Below are 19,137 nucleotides of genomic sequence, written 5' to 3' on the forward strand. Positions count from 1 at the left end.
CAAAACACCGCGGGAAACTTATACAACATTTGGAGCAGAATGGACATTTTATGTTTGAGTTATAACAACTTCCTTATTCATGGCGAAACATCGATGCAGATGAGAAATTTTTGTACGCATTGGCATGTTTCACATGTTTACGGAATTTCGCACATGTAGGTGAAACGTAGCTCAATGCGCACATCGGTGAAATTTTGTAGGTGGTGCTATTTTGCCACACTCAATACTGGAACCCCTATCAGATGTAAATGCTCACGGGTTCTGACGCGTCTGCAAAGTTTCATGAGTTTTCAGTTATGTTTAGGCCCTCTAAAATGCAATTCATTTTGGAAAAGAAGAAGAAGGAGAATTAAAGCTGCAATCAGTGATGAAAGGGCCCTCACACTCGGATGCATGTTGGGCTCTGCTCTGCCAGGGGCACTCTGTTACATTTTTTTAGCACTTTTTCACATTTATATGTTGTTAGGGGTGTATTATGATGTAATTAGGGGTTGTTAGGGGTGTATCATCATGTAATTTCCTGTTTCCAGCAGTTGGTGCTATGACTATAACTGAATATTGGCATGTGGATGTCTTCAGGCCGGGACATTTATCAAACATGTGAAGATTGGAGCAGATTGGACAGTCTATGTTTCAGTTATAACAACTTCCTTATTCATGGCAAAACATTGAAATTTGTGAGCGCAACACGCCCACACCATGCAGTGAAAACTCAAACACTTTGCAATTTAGCATCACGTATGCCTTTAGATGAGACTGACCGAATGTGATGACGATCTGATTAAATCTCTAGGGGGAGTACATTAAAGTGCGAGGCCTGGAAATGGCAGCTGATGAAGAGCACCCCTGTATGTGCACACACAGGAGGCATGAAAGCACGCTTTGAAAGGGCACATTTGATGAAAGTGGCTTTCTACACTTCAATTCTCTCTTTATTCGCTGCATCATACTTTCTTGTCATATAATAGATTTTAATATAAACAATCCTATTTCGTAGCATTTTACGTCAGAAACCAGCAAAGTATCATATTATGTGAAAAATGTCATATTGGAGCAGGTCATGCTATTGATTATATGTGTTTGTTAGAAATCTATTTTTCCTTGAAACTCGCTGTTTAGGGATTTAAGCCAGTGTAGCGCACCTGTGTGTCTGCACACACAGGAGGAATGAAAACACGCTTTGTCAGAGCAAATTTGACGAAAAGTAGCTTTCTACACGTCAAATCTCACATTTTCCCCCTTATCTTACTTTATTATCTTACTTAATTATTATTATTGTAAACAATAATGTAAACAATTCTATTTCGTATCATTTTACGCCAGAAACCTGCAAAGTATCATATTATGTGAAAAATGTCATATTGGTGCAGGACAGGCAATTGATTATATGCGTTGGTTAGAAATTTCCCTTGCTCCCAGTGGCTTGAAACTTGCTGTAATGGGATTTAACCCTCTTAATTAGTCTTTGATCTATTCCCATAAGGACGAAATACCGGCTTGGTCGTCTATGCCAAATCCCCGTAAGCGGTTTTACAGTGTAAACGTTATCCCCCTAATTCTGGCATACCGGCATTACTCTGCTATGATTCCTTACTTATTTAATTATTATTTTTTGACCCGGAAGGTTGATGACGTCATGACGTCACGACGTGATTACGTTATTACGCCGGCATTACGATGAAGCTGATCTAAGCGTGAATATTGGTGTAATAGTAGAAGTGAACTAAAAATGCCAAAGCGAAAAGCTAATTGTGTTCCAGCTAAAGTTACACCTACAGTGAACACAGGTACATCTAAAACAGTGAAAAAAAAGAGAAAACATAGACAGTTACACAGGCGAGAGTGAGGATTCTAGATAGTGACAGCAGTGAAACTTCAGGCGATTTTGAATACGAAACCGAAACTGATAGTGACCCAGACTCTCCTGATTCAGACACTGATCTGTCTTAATTTACTTGAATTTATTCAAACGCATTGACCACGCTAATGCTCGTATGGTACTTCTGAATGAGTATAAGGATTTTAGCGTGCATTTTTCGTAATTTTTCTAGTTAAGAATTGTGCTCTAAGTTTAGTAAAAACACTGAACTGCTTCATTTTCAAAGTAATATTACACAAATACATTATTATAAGTTGTTTCAAGGCCTAAAAATGTTAATATTAAAATGTTGATTTTGGCCCAGGAACTCAGGGTTGGCGTGCTGTTTCTCTGGGGAATATAAGGTTATGGGATATAATACTGTGGGAACTTAGGGGTAAGATGGTTAAGCCAATGTAGCACACCCGTGTGTCTGCACACACAGGAGGAATGAAAACACGCTTTGCCTGATGACTCCATATGAGATGTTTCACTTGTTTGCAACTCAATATGATCTGTTATATATCTGTTACTTTTTTATGACTTAATATTATACTATTATACTATATATAGTATAATATATATATATATAGTATAATATTATACTATTATAATATAATACTATTACATGTTTATAACTCAGTATGAGATGTTTCACATGATTATGATTTATTATGATTCTCTGACATGTTTATGACTTAATATGATACTATGACATGTTTATAACTCAATATGATATGTTTCACATGTTTATGATTTAATATGATTGACATGTTTAAGACTCAATATGATTTTTTTCACTTGTTTATGACTTAACATGATATGTTTCACATTTTTATGACTCAATATGAGATGTTTCCATTTTTTATCACTCAGTATGGTCTGGTTCACTTGTTTATGACTTAATATGATGCTATAAAATGTTTAACATGTTTAGGACTCAATCTGAGATGTTTCACTTGTTTACGACTCAATATGATCTGGTTCACTTGTTTATGACAATATGATACTCTGACATGGTTCACTTGTTTATGACTTAATATGATACTATGACATGTTTCACATGTTTATGACTCAATATGAGATGTTTCACTTGTTTACGACTCAATATGATCTGGTTCACTTGTGTATGACTTAATATGATACTATGACATGTTTCACATGTTTGTGACTCAACATGAGATGTTTCACATGATTATGATTTAATGTGATTCTTTGACATGTTTATGACTTAATATGATACTATGACATGTTTATGACTCAATATGACACCTTTCACTTGTTTATGACTCAGTACGCTCTGATTCACTTGTTTATGACTTGAACAATCTGTTTCACTTGTTTACGACTCTAAATGATCTGTTTCACTTGTTTATGACTTCATATGATACTATGACATGTTTGTGACTCAACATGAGACGTTTCTTTCACTTGTTTATAACTTAATATGATACTATGACGTTTCACATGCTTACGACTCAATATGATCTTTTTCACTTGTTTATGACTTAATATGATACTATGACATGTTTCACTTGTTTATGACTCAATATGAGACCTTTCACTTGTTTCCAACTCAAAATGATCTGTTTCATTTGTTTATGACTTAATATGATACTATGACATATTTATGACTCAACATGAGGTGTTTCACTTGTTTACGAATCAAAATGATCTGTTTCACTTGTTTATGAGTTAATATGATTCTATGACATGCTTCACATATTTATGACTCAGTATGAGATGTTTCACTTTTTTATGACTCAAAAATCATCTGTTTCACTTGTTTATGACTTAAAATAATACTATTACATGTTTATGACTCAATACAAGATATTAGACTTCTTTATGACTCAATATGATCTGTTTCACTCTGGACCTCTTCCCACATACAGACGTGGAGCAGAAAAGTTCAGTAGACTTCTAGCATTAAATGATTGGTTAGTCTCTTGGTGTAATGAGCAGAATCTGGCGTTTGTCAATAACTGGAATCTGTTCTGGGAGCATCCTAGGTTGTTTCGTCCTGATGGCCTGCACCCCAGCAGCCTTGGAGCGGAACAGCTGTCTGACAACATCTCCAAGGTGCTACACTCCAAGTGACTGACCGTAAGTACATCTTCCAATAATAACAACATTCAGTATAATCAATGTTCAATTAAAAATCCGGCACCGGTAATACATACTATAGAGACTGTGTTTGTTCCCTGAGCTATGCAAATATATAGAAAATCTTGGAAAGTCTATCTTCGTAACCTAATTAACATAAAATTAAATCATATTGAATGCACAGCCAGCACTTTTGATCTGAGGCTAGGACTATTAAACATTAGATCTCTTGTGTCTAAGGCTCTTATTGTTAACGACATCATTACTGATCAGGAATGTAATTTAATGTGTTTAACAGAAACTTGGATTAAACCAAACGAGTACATAGCATTAAATGAAGCCAGTCCTCCTGGATACAGTTATGTACATCAGCCTCGTTCAACTGGTAGAGGAGGAGGTATTGGTCTCATCCATAGTAAAAATCTAGTCGTCACACAAAAACCTAAGCATAAATTTAATTCTTTTGAAATTCTTTATACCAGTATAAGTTATGTAGCCACAAAAAATAAGTCAATTCCTCTAATTATTATTTACAGACCCCCAGGGCCATATACTGAATTTCTTAGTGAATTTGCAGACTTTGTCTCAAACCTGGTTGTGTCTGTAGATAAAGCATTAATCGTCGGAGACTTTAATATTCATTTTGATAACCTGGAAGACCCTCTAAGATTAGTGGTTGTGTCCAACTTAGATGCAGTAGACATTAATCAGAACGTAATCGGGCCTACTCATAATGGTGGTCACACTCTTGACCTCATACTAACATACGGACTAAGTATAGAAAATATTATAATTTTTCCGCAGTCTGAAGTTGTCTCAGACCATTATCTTATCTCGTTCATAATACATATTGATCATAATATTTCCACCTCGCCTCACTACCGCGTAAAACATACCTACACATCAGCTACTGCACCGAGCTTCATAAATAACTTCGCAGAAACATCAATTAGATTTGGATCACTGTCAGATCCCATAGAACTCGATCAGGCGACTGAAAGCTTGGAGTCAGCACTCCGCTACCCCCTAGATAGAGTGGCTCCACTCAAAAGGAAAATAATTAGAGAAAAAAAATCAGCACCCTGGTATAATGATCAAACGCGAACCTTAAAACAGACAACTCGACAATTAGAACGTAAATGGCGTCAAACTAAACTGGTGATATTTCAAACAGCATGGAAGGAGAGCCTACTGAAATATAGGAAATCTCTTGGCGATGCTACAAAAATCTATTTCTCCACCTTAATAGGAGATAACAAAAACAATTCTAGATTCCTTTTCAACACAGTAGCAAAATTAACTAGGAATAAAACCACTACAGAGAGAAACACTCAATCATTACATAGCAGTGAAGATTTCATGAAATTTTTCATTGATAAGGTTGAAAATATTAGACGTAAAATACAGGCCATTAAATTAAAACCGGACAGTACTGTAACAAACCCATTACATGACAATGTAGCAATATCAGATCAATGTTTAGAGTGTTTTGCTTCGCTTAGAGAGACCGAACTAGCTACATTAATCTCTTCAGCCAATTCATCAACTCGCATACTAGATCCCGTACCTACATGTTTGTTTAAACAGATATGTCCAGGAGTAATTGAACCACTTTTAAATATAATCAATTCTTTCCCCAGCACTGGCTATGTACCTAAATCACTTAAATTAGCAGTTATTAAACCCTTGTTTAAAAAACCTCATCTTGACCCGTCTCAATTGTCCAGCTATAGACCAATATCAAATCTCCCCTTCATCTCTAAGATTTTAGAAAAGGTTGTAGCAAAGCAGTTATGCTCATACTTAGATAGGAATAACATTCATGAAATGTATCAGTCAGGATTTAGACCTCATCATAGCACAGAGACAGCGTTAGTTAAAGTAGTAAATTACCTTCTACTCACCAGCGATCAGCGTTGTGTCTCGCTGCTTGTGTTACTCGACCTTAGTGCAGCTTTTGATACTATAGATCACACTATTCTCCTTGATAGATTAGAAAATGTTGTTGGTATTAAGGGAACAGTCCTCTCCTGGCTCAGGTCTTATCTGACCGATTGCTATCAGTTCGTAGATGTAAATGGTGATTTCTCCATGCGTACTGAGGTTACTCTTGGAGTTCCACAGGGTTCTGTTTTAGGCCCACTGCTCTTTACTTTATATATGCTACCCCTAGGACAAATTATTCGTAAACATGGAATTAGCTTCCACTGTTATGCTGATGATACACAGTTGTATGTTTCAGCGAAGCCAGACGACAGACAGAAGCTTAGTAAAGTTGAGGATTGTGTAAAGGACATTAGACATTGGATGTTAACTAACTTCCTTCTACTTAATTCTGATAAAACAGAAATACTTTTATTAGGCCCACGTGTAGCTAGAAGTAATCTTTCTGATCACATGGTTACTCTGGATGGTCTTTCTGTTTCATCATGTACAGCAGTTAAAGACCTTGGAGTGATTATTGACTCCAGCCTATCATTTGATGCTCATGTAGATAATATTACTAGGATAGCTTTCTTTCATCTCAGAAATATTTCTAAAATAAGAAACATATTGTCACTACATGATGCGGAAATACTAGTTCATGCATTCGTCACCTCTAGATTAGATTACTGTAATGCCTTACTGTCTGGATGTTCCAGTAGGAATATAAATAAGCTCCAGTTAGTCCAGAATGCAGCTGCTAGAGTCCTAACTAGAACTAGAAGATATGACCATATCACACCGATATTATCAATACTGAATTGGCTCCCAGTAAAATCTCGCATTAACTATAAAATACTTTTATTAACCTATAAAGCACTAATCGGTCTCGTGCCACAATATCTAAGCAACCTTTTGGTTTTATATGATCCACCACGCCTACTTAGATCAAAAGATCCAGGCTATTTGACGGTACCTCGAATAGTGAAGGCTACAGCAGGGGGAAGAGCCTTCGCTTATAGAGCCCCACAGTTATGGAACAGTCTTCCTATTAGTGTTCGGGACTCAGACACAGACTCAGTGTTTAAGTCTAGGTTTAAAACGTATTTGTTTACTCAAGCCTGCCCTGACTAGATTCTGTTCTACTACTTCGCAGTCATAATAATCTTTTTTCTCCCTCTCTCCTTTCCCCGAGCCCCACACGAATTTATGGAGATACTAGAGATCCAGATCCTTTCTGCCTCTGGATGGAGCTCAAATCTTCTCTAATTCCAGACTGCTGGGACTAAGGCTGCTCCTAAGGCCATACAGACTTCATATAAATCCATAATGAACTTTTTCACACTAACTTTTGTTACCCAGATGAGGATGGGTTCCCTTCTGAGTCGGGTTCCTCTCAAGGTTTCTCAAGGCTCCTCTGCCTACGTTGGTATTGATGACACAGACGGCTGTATTCGATCTGACGCATTCAAGATTATAAAAGCGACAGTCGTGGTCCTTCTGGAACATCTTTTCAACAAAAAGCTGAAAGAACTCTGTTTGGGGTGCGAAGTGGATCATCCAATTCAGATTAGACAGTCATGTCTGTTCGAACCTGGCTCGTATTTCTTTGACAAATACTTTGAGGAACTATCGTGTGATCTGGTCAAACCCGGACTTAAACATTTCATCGCTCAAGTATTGAGTCGGTGTGGTTTGAGAGTTAACCCCCAGAGAATTCAAGGATTGGTGGATGCCATTCTGCACGAGCTGCGGGACGAAGTGTACATCGTGCAAAGGCTTCACGAGGTCAGAGAGAAACTTGTGGATATCAGCACCGAGCAGATCATCTACGACGCCGTGGACAGCTGGAAGGGGGATGCACCAGTCGTTTGAGATGGGAAATGCGTGCAGCGCTACAGGATTAGCAAAGAGTCTGCTTAAACTCCGTATTAAGTGCGAGATGTCCAGTCTATTGTACAAATGACTGTGCTGTAAATGGATGCGATGTTGACCCGAGACGTCTAACAAATCTCGTGAATCAGATGTGTCTTGTGCGAGGTACGGTGTGCAATTGGACTGCTTTGTTACAGTACATATGTGTATTAATGCATGCGATCCGATTTGGGCATCCATCACTAAAATACTAGATCTTGTGACTGAATGTGGCAGACGTGTTACATATGTGCATGTACATATGTGCATGATTTGTGTGTAATCCTTCTCGAGAAATGAGCAGACTGTTGTCTGTGAAATAATCGACACATTTATCGCATATATGGTTGAGAAAAACACTGTGATGTGTATAAAATTTCTACACTCCCTCGATGATGATGTATGATAATGTTTGTGTTCTTTTACTGAAATAACATTTTTATCAAATAACATCTACTGACATTTAAGACCATCTGAGTTATTCTTTTGTGGAGGCTAAAGTGTCGATATGTCGGAAGAAATGAAAAAATCGTATTACACACCTTCAAATGCGGGTTATTTTGGTGGTAAAAAACGTTTAAAAGACGGCATTTTAAAAGAAATGGGTTCATTTAACAGATAAACAAGTTTCAGAGTGGCTCGCCAGCGAGGATGCTTACATGTTACACAGAACTGCACCATTAAATACAAAAGAAATACTGTTTTTGTTTATGGTATTGATATGCAGTTTCAAGCCGATCTGGTCGATATGTCTGCATACGCCAAGGAAAACGATAACGTTCATTTTCTGTTGACGTGCATAGTCATTTTTAGTAAATATGTGTGGACTGGGGTTTTAAAAAATAAATCCGGTGTCGAGATGTCTAAAGCTTTCGAATCTATACTGGATGAGGGCAGGGTGCCCCGTAAACTACAGACAGATAATGGGAAAGAATTTTTTAATAAACATTTTCAAAGCATGACAAAAAAGTACAACATACAACATTTTGCAACAGCCACCGATTTAAAAGCATGCATTGTCGAACAGTTTAATAGAACCTTAAAAGGGCAGATGTGGAGATATTTAACTGCTACAAACTCCAAATGCTATATCGATATTCTACAAGACATCACAGATGGATACAATGCCAGCTATCACAGGAGCATTAAGATGAGACCTATTGATGTGAACAAAGAAAATGAATCTGCGGTGTATAAAAACCTATATGGTCCTAAAGACGGTCCCACCGTAACTCCTAAATTTAAATATAAAGCTGGCAACATTGTTAGAATTTCTAAAGTAAGAGGTCCATTCACAAAAGGTTATAAAGAAAACTATACGCACAAGTTTTTCACTATAACAGAATGCATATCACGTGAATGTCACGTCTATAGAATGTGTGATTATGACGGCGATGTCATCGATGGTGTTTTTTATGAAAAGGAATTACAAAAAATATTTGTGAACAAAAACAAAACATTTAAAGTGGAAAAAATTTTAGACAAGAAGAAACAAGGCCGAACAACTGGATATTATGACGACGTCTTTTTTGATCAGGGAGATCAACACGTCCCTGACACAACGTGCTAGTCTCGGCTATGATCATGTTAAAAATAAAGTATTTCTGAAAAGCCCTCCGAAGACATTGCTCACATTTTATGGAAAGGTGGCCAATATTTTAGGATTAAAACTGGGGGTTGCTATTGAAACTACGGACCATACTCTTGAAAGATCTGGTATAACTTATGCGCCTTTTCAGGCTGACATTAATGCGGGGTTTTACAGTATGTACAGTATCTCACAAAAGTGAGTACACCCCTCACACTTTTGTAAATATTTGCTAATATCTTTTAATGTAACAACACTGAAGAAATGACACTTTGCTACAATGTAAAGTAGTGAGTGTACAGCTTGTATAACAGTGTAAATTTGCTGTCCCCTCAAAATAACTCAACACACAGCCATTAATGTCTAAACCACTGGCAACAAAGTGAGTACACCCCTAAGTGAAAATGTCCAAAATTGGGCCCAAAGAGTCAATATTTTGTGTGGCCACCATTATTTTCCAGCACTGCCTTAACCCTCTTGGGCATGGAGTTCACCAGAGCTTCACAGGTTGCCACTGGAGTCCTCTTCCACTCCTCCATGATGACATCACGGAGCTGGTGGAAGTTAGAGACCTTAGGCACCTTCCATTTGAGGATGCCCCACAGATGCTCAATAAGGTTTATGTCTGGAGACAAGCTTGGCCAGTCCATCACCTTCACCCTCAGCTTCTTCAGCAAGGCAAAAGATGTTATCATGCTGGAATACTGCCCTGCGGCCCAGTTTCCGAAGGGAGGGGATCATGCTCTGCTTCAGTATGTCACCAAACATGTTTGCATTCATGGTTCCCTCAATGAACTGTAGCTCCCCAGTGGCGGCAGCACTTATGCAGCCCCAGACCATGACATTCCCACTACCATGCTTGAGTGTAGGCAAGACAGACTTGTCTTTGTACTCCTCATCTGGTTGCCACCACACACGCTTGACACCATCTGAACCAGATAAGTTTATCTTGGTCTCATCAGACCACAGAACATGGTTCCAGTAATCCATGTCCTTAGTCTGCTTGTCTTCAGCAACCCGTTTGCGGGCTTTCTTGTGCATCATCTTTAGAACAGGCTTCCTTCTGGGACGACATCCATGCAGACCAATTTGATGCAGTGTACGGCATATGGTCTGAGCACTGACAGGCTGACCCCCCACCCCTTCAACCTCTGCAGCAATGCTGACAGCACTCATATGTCTATTTCCCTAAGACAACCTCTGGATATGACACTGAGCATGTACACTCAACCTCTTTGGTCGACCATGGCGAGGCCTGTTCTGAGTGGAACCTGTCCTGTTAAACCGCTGTATGGTCTTGGCCACATTGCTGCAGCTCAGTGTCAGGGTCTTGGCAATCTTCTTATAGCCTAGGCCATCTTTATGTAGAGCAACAATTCTTTTTTTCAGACCCTCAGAGAGTTCTTTGCAATGAGGTGCCATGTTGAACTTCCAGTGACCAGTATGAGGGAGTGTGAGAGTGATGACACAAAATTTAACATACCTGCTCCACATTCACACCTGAGACCTTGTAACACTAACAAGTCACATGACACCGGGGAGGTAAAATGGCTAATTGGGCCCAATTTGGACATTTTCACTTAGGGGTGTACTCACTTTTGTTGCCAGTGGTTTAGACATTAATGACCGCAAATTTACACTGTTATACAAGCTGTACACTCACTACTTTACATTGTAGCAAAGTGTCATTTCTTCAGTGTTGTCACATTAAAAGTTATAATCAAATATTTACAAAAATGTGAGGGGTGTACTCACTTTTGTGAGATACTGTATATTTATATCATAGAATTCCAGACCATGGGTGATTTCTACATACCGCTGATAAGATGTGTACATATAGAGGGGGAGAATCACAACATTATTAGTGTTAGATACGACACCCCACACTACGTATCGGTTAATAAATCTTCTGTCAGTGAGATAACCATACAAGTGAAAGACGATCAAAATCAAGATGTGCACTTCAGTTACGGGAAAGTGTCATATTTGTCATAAATGTCATAAATGTCATATTTCAACATTATATCGCGTATTACCAGATTCAAGTGGTGAACTGACTCCCCGGCTATGCAGGGGGCAGTGTTATGTATGGATCCGGGTTAGGGGTGGTATGTTTAGAGGTCTCTTTGAATGGCTATTCCGTTGCTAAAATCTGGATTTAGCATAGCCAAGCCACATCTTAAATCAGCTGCAAAAAACATACTAAGCGATGTTGTTAGCAATACATTATCGCATACGCTTAAAAATAACAAAAATAATAACACTCAAGACGGGTCTGGAGTTGTGGTGATGGCTCGCAGAAGAGCATCTAGACCGCCAGGGGTTCGGAGGAGTGGCCAAACGATGAAGAAAAGAAAACATAACACCAAGAAATCGTCAGTTGAAAAGCAAACACAAGAAGACACCAAACAGCTCTACAGCAAAAAGACCAAATACCTGTGTTAAAACAATATTTTAGACCATGTCTTTACTACACAACATATCAGAAGAATGCTTAAAAACCGAACTGGATCTATTCACAGTACCGTTGACTCAAACTGTTATTGAAAAAAATACATACATATATAGAAGTACCCCCTTTGTCAGCAATATCGGAAACAACGCCTCTGGAGTTTTTATAGTGGGGACTGGAGAGGATTATGTGGACCTAAACAACACCCTTGTTTTTTACGTCTCAAAATCACTAATGCAAACGGTAGAGACATTGCAGACGGAGCCCCCATGGGGCGTATTAACTATGCCGGATCTACAATATTTTCACAAGTGGACGTGTCACTTGGAGACCGTCTCATATCACAAAGCTCCAACACATTTCCTTATAAGATGCTTTTGAAACGCTATTCTCAGCGGGTCTCTTTTACAAAGACACGGCCGGGCACATGGATGTGACGGACCCTGCTGGTCATAATAGAGGTTTGACCAAACGAGCTGCATTTACCAACGCCAGCAATGTTGTTGAACTACTGGCACCCATTCACAGCGACATATTCTTTAAAAAAAAAAAAAAAAATGCTTAATGGTGTGGACATTAAAATTTGCATGACGTGGGCAAAAGATGAATTCTGTTTGATGCGATTCGACGCTGTAGCCTATAAACTAAACATCGTTTCAGCTTCGCTGTTTGTGAAAAAAGTGTCTGTATAACCAGGTGTGCGATTGGGGCATGCACAAGGATTGCTCTCAACACCCACCAAATACCCCATCGACAGAGTATGTGTGAGAAACTTCTCAATTCCTGTAGGCTCACGTGTTTGTAATCAAGAAAACTTGTTCTTAGGAACTCTACCAAAATCTGTGGTTCTGGCTATGGTTTAAAATGACATGTTTACAGGCTTGTATAATAAAAATCCGTTCGCATTTAAAAACTATGACCTAAAATTTTTGGAAGTTTATCTGGACGGTCAGCAGCACCCCACTAAACCTCTGCAACCTGAATATGGAAGTGGATCTGCAGTGCTTGAATTTTACCAGTTAGCGCAGGCTTCTGGAAAGCATCTTAAAAATCAGCCTCTATCTATTGATAGGGAGGATTTTCTGCACGGTTATACCCTTTATGCGTTTAATCTCATGCCGGACAAAGACTGCAGTCAACACGTATCATTTATCAAGTCTGGAAATATTAGACTAGAAGCACGTTTTAGACAGCTTCTACCCTGAACGATCAACTTAATTGTTTATGCCATATTTGACAGCATCATCGAAGTGTCAAATCGCAGACAGATACTGGTTGATTACTATTAATAGGCAAAATGGACACCATCCAACTTACACTATAATGGATAAGATCTCGTGTAATACCCATTTTCTCGGCGTACTCCCGTGTGACCACCTACCAAAAGCTCCCTTAAGAAAATTATCGTCAATGGTGATAATCAACACGCATCCTTCAGGACTCCAGGGTGAACACTGGCTAGCCATCTACATAAACGAGTTTGGCATGGGTTGTTTTTTCGACAGCTTTGGTAATAATCCAGATGACGGTTGTTTTCTGCAAAATATCAAAAACTTCCTAAACCGCAATTCTAGAGTGGTTCAGCATTCAGCAGTACAAGTCCAAGATTTTTCAGCAGAGACCTGCGGGCAGCATTGTGTGTTTTTTCTCTATCACATGGTAAAGGGATATGATGATGACCATGTGTTGAATATGTATACTGGCAATTTTATTAAAAATGACAAAATGGTGTCAGCATTTATGAAAAAACTAAAACTAAAAAAGGTCGTAATGAAAATGTTTTCAAATGTATTCATTGCGTTCAGACAGGTGAAATGTTTGTCTAATACTAGATTTTTTCAATAAAAACAAAGAACAGAGATTTCTTCTTCTTTTGACTCTTTATTATTATTATTATTATTATTATTATTATTATTATTATTATTATACATATGACACATCCAGCAATACAGATAATAACAAGATCATAAACATTAGAAAACTTGTGGGTTAAAAACTTAGCCACTGACTCACGTCAAGAGTGGGTGATTTGAATACTGGGCCATCTGAATAATTTGTTTGTGCTGATGTGTGCTCGGCAGTATTTTCTGTTTTTTACGCCCCTTAGACGAGGTGGTTATAGGTGAAGTCGATTTGGTTTTGAAAGAGTTAATTGCGTGTCTGACATAATGGTTTGGCACCGTTGAGTATGGTATGTTTAAAGTAGCAAAAGCCTCCAGAAATTCGAGCCAGCCGACAGGTCTTCGGGCATCAGAAATCTTTTGCGGAGCCGTGATGCCATTAACTAATCGAGCATGTGTGAACCAGGAATTGTTCAACCTTTAAACACAAACTCCCCAGAATCGTCCCAAGATGTGACATCTTTCATTTTAGACATTTTATCGAAAATAAAGCGAGCGTTTTTTACACTCCTCTAAGGAACATTCTTCAAAATGTCGGCCACTACGTTACTTAAATGCAATTATTTAAATCATCGCGGGGGTTTGCGCCGGGCCGCGCAGACTGCTTTTCTTTTTCAGTGTGATCAGTCTGCGGGAGTGTTAATGTTAATGTGCTGTTTTCAGGGTCCCCTTGTCTATCGATGGGTAAAAAGCGCTGTAAAACGCTTGTTTACAGCTTCGCCTTTTCATAATTGTCCAAGTCAGATCGGTGCAAAATATTTCTTATAGCTATGTCCAAATCATTCTGCACAATTTGCTGAATAGAATCGCAGGTTGTTCCGGTCTTTAGTTTATCCAACTGATGCTGCGGGACTAAAAACATTTTCTCCGCGTACTCCATTCCCTGTTATCTAGAAGCAATCAGGCTGGAGATGAAAGGAATAGCCACGCTTAACAGCGGTAGAAGAAAGTCCCCCTGTTGGTTTATTACACGTCTCTTTTTTTTAACTTCAACCGTCTTATCCGCAACAAATTTGATTACGCTTTCCCTTTTCTCAGTTTCTGGTATTGTTGTGATGTGAGCGGTATATTACCATAGAGAACATTAAGAGCTACTTCACACAATGTCGCAATGAGTTTGTGGTAGTTTGTAAAATAATCCGTCTTTGTTTGGGTGTTGCTTTTAATAATATTTTTAAAAGCGGCAGGTTTCTACAAAGTCTGGCCGACATTTCGCTATCTTCTTTTCTGTAGATATACCACAGGGTGTGGTGCAAGTAAATCTGTTCTGAGCCGATAGTGTTCGGGTGTTTTTGTTTTATAATCAATCAGCAGATACCCGAAAGGTTTTCTGGTTGCGTCTTGATAACATTTCATTAAAAATTTTGTGTTGCCGGGATACATTTGTCTTCCTAGAACACTGACTTGATTAGCGTCTCGGGTTTTTTTTAACAACATCAGATAATTTGTGTTTAAGATGATGGTCCTGCTGGCTTTCCCTTGGCAAAATAAACTCTGCACAATATAAATAGCGCTAAGATTTCTATGATGTACATACTGGGTGAACACTTTTTCCACCTCGTTGCTCCCGCTGGCCTCTTTTATGAGATCATCAAGGATCAACAAATTAGTTGTGTTGGAAACAGAGCATCATCATTCAGAGTATGTGGTAATCCTTCAACAAATTTTGTTTTGTACATTTTTAACAATTCATCATACAATGGTTGCCAACAATCATAAATATACACAATATTTAAAAAATTTTTAGAAATCAATTGTACAGCATTTTGCAACAACATTTTTACAAAATATGACTTCCCCAAGTTTGAAGGGCCGCTTATCACACATGAAAATGGGTGTTGTAATCTGAAATCAAAACCATATGTGTCTCGCACACCCCTATGTCCAAAAAGATTGTCAGAAGCCATATGGGGGCATTGTAAAATCAGGGAGGAGCACGTGTTTGTTGTACAACACCTTAAACTTTTTAATAACTGACCTATCGTGTAGTGTGAAATGTTTTTTATTACGTACAATGGTGTCTGTGTATGCCAGTATATGACGACTATTATCCGCCTCCACGACGTAGTGGTCAATCTAATCTAATGTTTTTGAATTTACAGCGTTGAGTGTGATACCTTTGGCTTTCATGCAAACCTTGCCCATCGCAGTGCGGTAACCGTGTTTTTGGCCCACCTGAACAAAATTCGATAATGTGATCACCTTCTCCAACCTCATCAGTTAAATTGCTGAGATAGGGTCCCAATGGAGGTTCCCAGTTGCCCTCTCTATATGTAAAGATCACACTTTCTGTGTCACTGTATAATAATCTGTCACCCAATTTGTCCATCAACTCATATAGCTCTAGACGTGCATGAGCTGTTGTAAAAGGCCCAAGAAAGATGTTGATGTAACGAGTCTGACCCCCTTTCCAATCTGCATAACACCACTGAATTAGCGCTACGCTGTCTGACACAAAGGAAGTGTTTAACATGTTGTGTAAACTGTTCCGTAAACTGTAAATCAGTTCTGAACATGGCAAGATCCACCCATTGAGAAATGACCCCCAAAGTGATTTCAGCAGAAGTTTGTTAATAGAACTCTGTGCTGGGTTATGACTTATCAACATCCATCTTAATCTCCTCTTTCTCAAAGTAATCTGAGATGTAGGATTCCTTGTCTGTGTCTGTCACAACGTGTGTGGGGAACCCACTGACCTCTTGTTTGTATTGTAAAAATGTTTTAACATAGTCACAAAACAAAGTTTCTGACCGTTGTGGAAAATGCCACACCTTGTCCACTTTTGTTACAACATAACCCTTTTCCACACCTTTCAACAGCTCGATGCTGAACCAACAGCCTGAAATTGCTCTTTCCTCATCAGTATGGCCACACGGGTCTGTCTGATTCTGCTGGTCGGCGCATGTACAACAGAGTGGAAACATAAGGTTACCATGAGTCCTATAGGGAAGGACGGGGTGAAGCAGTTTTCATGGCGGTAGGACTGTTGCTTTGACAAACCCGTAATAATTTTCAAGAGGTTCAAAATCCTTGAAAATTATTTGTGGATGTCCTATGGGGTAAGCATTTTTTGGCCTTGCAAAAGGGATACAAGCTTTTAAAGTCGAAATATCATATTTTTTCACTAATGTCAGCTTTGTGATACAATTTGTACGTGTTAGTACAACCACCAAATAGAGCGTTGCGCAGTTTCAATCTTTCAGGTTGTGTGTAAGTGGACATAAAGGCCATTACAGCGACATCGGTCTGTTTAGCGTTATTCCACTCACACTCCCTCAACATCGAGACCATACGCTTTTTCCAATATTTCGACTTTGTCATCAAATTGTCTTCTGAGCAAGCCGTAGGGCACTTTTGATAACGGATGTAAATGGTTGGGGTTATAACGACAATCATGTCTGTGAAACATACAACCGTTGAATTCAAAAGCGTATTTGACACCATCCTTTTCATAATAACTATCGAGATGGTATTTTCCAATCACCATCTCACCGTGGTTTAATGCCTGCCGAATGTTTATGCTGCGTGTTGTTTTGACATATTCAAGCCATTCAGTGGAAACAGTTGAGTATGTCTTGTTCTGATTTGTGTATGCGTTGTTATGAGCTGTCTTTTGGTAGGAAGTGGGTTTTTTACACGGCCATGCAGCACGCAGCTAAAGTGGTGTATCTGAATGGGTCAAGTTTGGTACACTGTATGAATTCGTGACGGTACTTCATGCATGCCTCACGGAGCAAAACGACATCATTCTTGCCATACATGGCGAGCTCTTTTTTAAAATCAAACACCTTACCCAATACCGTAACATACCACTCATCAAGCAGAGCCCTCTCTTTGTCAGACATTGTCTCATAGTCGTAGAAATGCTTGTCCGGGCATGGGCCTACGTAGTCTTCATTTTCTATTCTATTGAACAGGTGTGGAAAATGACCTTTCTCAGCATAGGTTAGATTTAATGCAGCGGGCGTCATGGACAGACGCATAGGAATGAATGTGTAGCTATCGATGAAACACTGCTTGAATGTCTTGTCATACATTAAAATGATCCGACAGCCTTGCATAGTAATTTGGAGTGTTAGCCCTGTTTTTGCAAAATATCCCAAAAGTATCAAGTTTAGTGACAGCACACTGAGCATACTGTTGTGCTGTTTGCATTTGTTTATGCACTTTATAACAGTAGGCTGATCTGCAGTACCGCAAACAATTGTGACATTCCCTCGTTTTGCCAGCGTATTTATGACAATCATGCGCATTACAAACATTGCAAACGTATTTACACCTATGGTCTCTACGGCTAGGAAAACCATGATGACAGTAGTTGCACACATATGGGGTACCAATGAACGCTTTTAGGTTCTTAATCATGAAATAATGCTCGTTGTGTAGATACAAGAACACGGTCTTATTATGAGTCTCGTCATTGATTGTAAAGTGTTCCAAAAGACCAGAGCATGTTCTATGGATCACCACTATTTTAATGTGCAACAACTGTTCAAACTGTGTGATGTCATTAAACCCTGCCTTTTGCTGTTCCAAATGCCTGCAGTGTTCTGTAGAGACTAGGCTATCGGCTCTAGATCAGTACACGACGTTTGTGTATGTAGAAAGACAGACAGATCGCAGACAGATTGCAAAACACAGATTTTTAGATATATTGTTGGGGCAAAACAGATACATTCTGTTTCTGGCAATTACTTCATTATGAGTTAAATCACGTATCTTTCGATAAGTACCACCGTGTTTACCACGAGCTATAGACATGTTCAGATCCAGACAGTAATCAGCCCGCACGTCAGAATTGCTCTGCATAATGTTCTCAACCTGTTTGTGAATAAGTACACATCGTAATCATTGCCAGGTGACAAGACAGCATTAACATCAGAGGGTAGACTAGGGCCTCTCTAATGTTGATCAAACCCCCATCTCCGGCCAGTAGTCTGGAAAACGACACTATTTCAGACATGATATCATGCAGAAATATAGTGTACCCAGCTAGGTCTGGAGCGGTTATCACGCATATTTATACGATGCTGTATCTCCAAACTATTAAATCTGAGTCTCGCTACCACCGTATAACCACCAACATCCCCACCCTCTCATACAATAGATTCAATAGCGGATTCGGATAACCCAAAATTTGGCTGCGAAGGATTAAACGATCGATACAATTGGCAGTCTGACCCCCACCCCATCTGATGTGAATTTGAATCATGGTCTAACAATGAATTTGGCAATGATTCTGCTTCAACCTTCGCCATTGATCTAGCCGTGTTTAACAATTCCAACAACGTATCAGTGGTAGACTCGGATCTATTCAGCTCCTCCATTGTCCGAAATTAAATACTGTAATGTCTCTGTGTTACCGCGCTGTTCAAAGGAACACAAACCGTCATCG

This window comes from Ictalurus punctatus, chromosome 20 (assembly GCF_001660625.3).
Source record: "Ictalurus punctatus breed USDA103 chromosome 20, Coco_2.0, whole genome shotgun sequence".
NCBI classification, from domain to species: domain Eukaryota; kingdom Metazoa; phylum Chordata; class Actinopteri; order Siluriformes; family Ictaluridae; genus Ictalurus; species Ictalurus punctatus.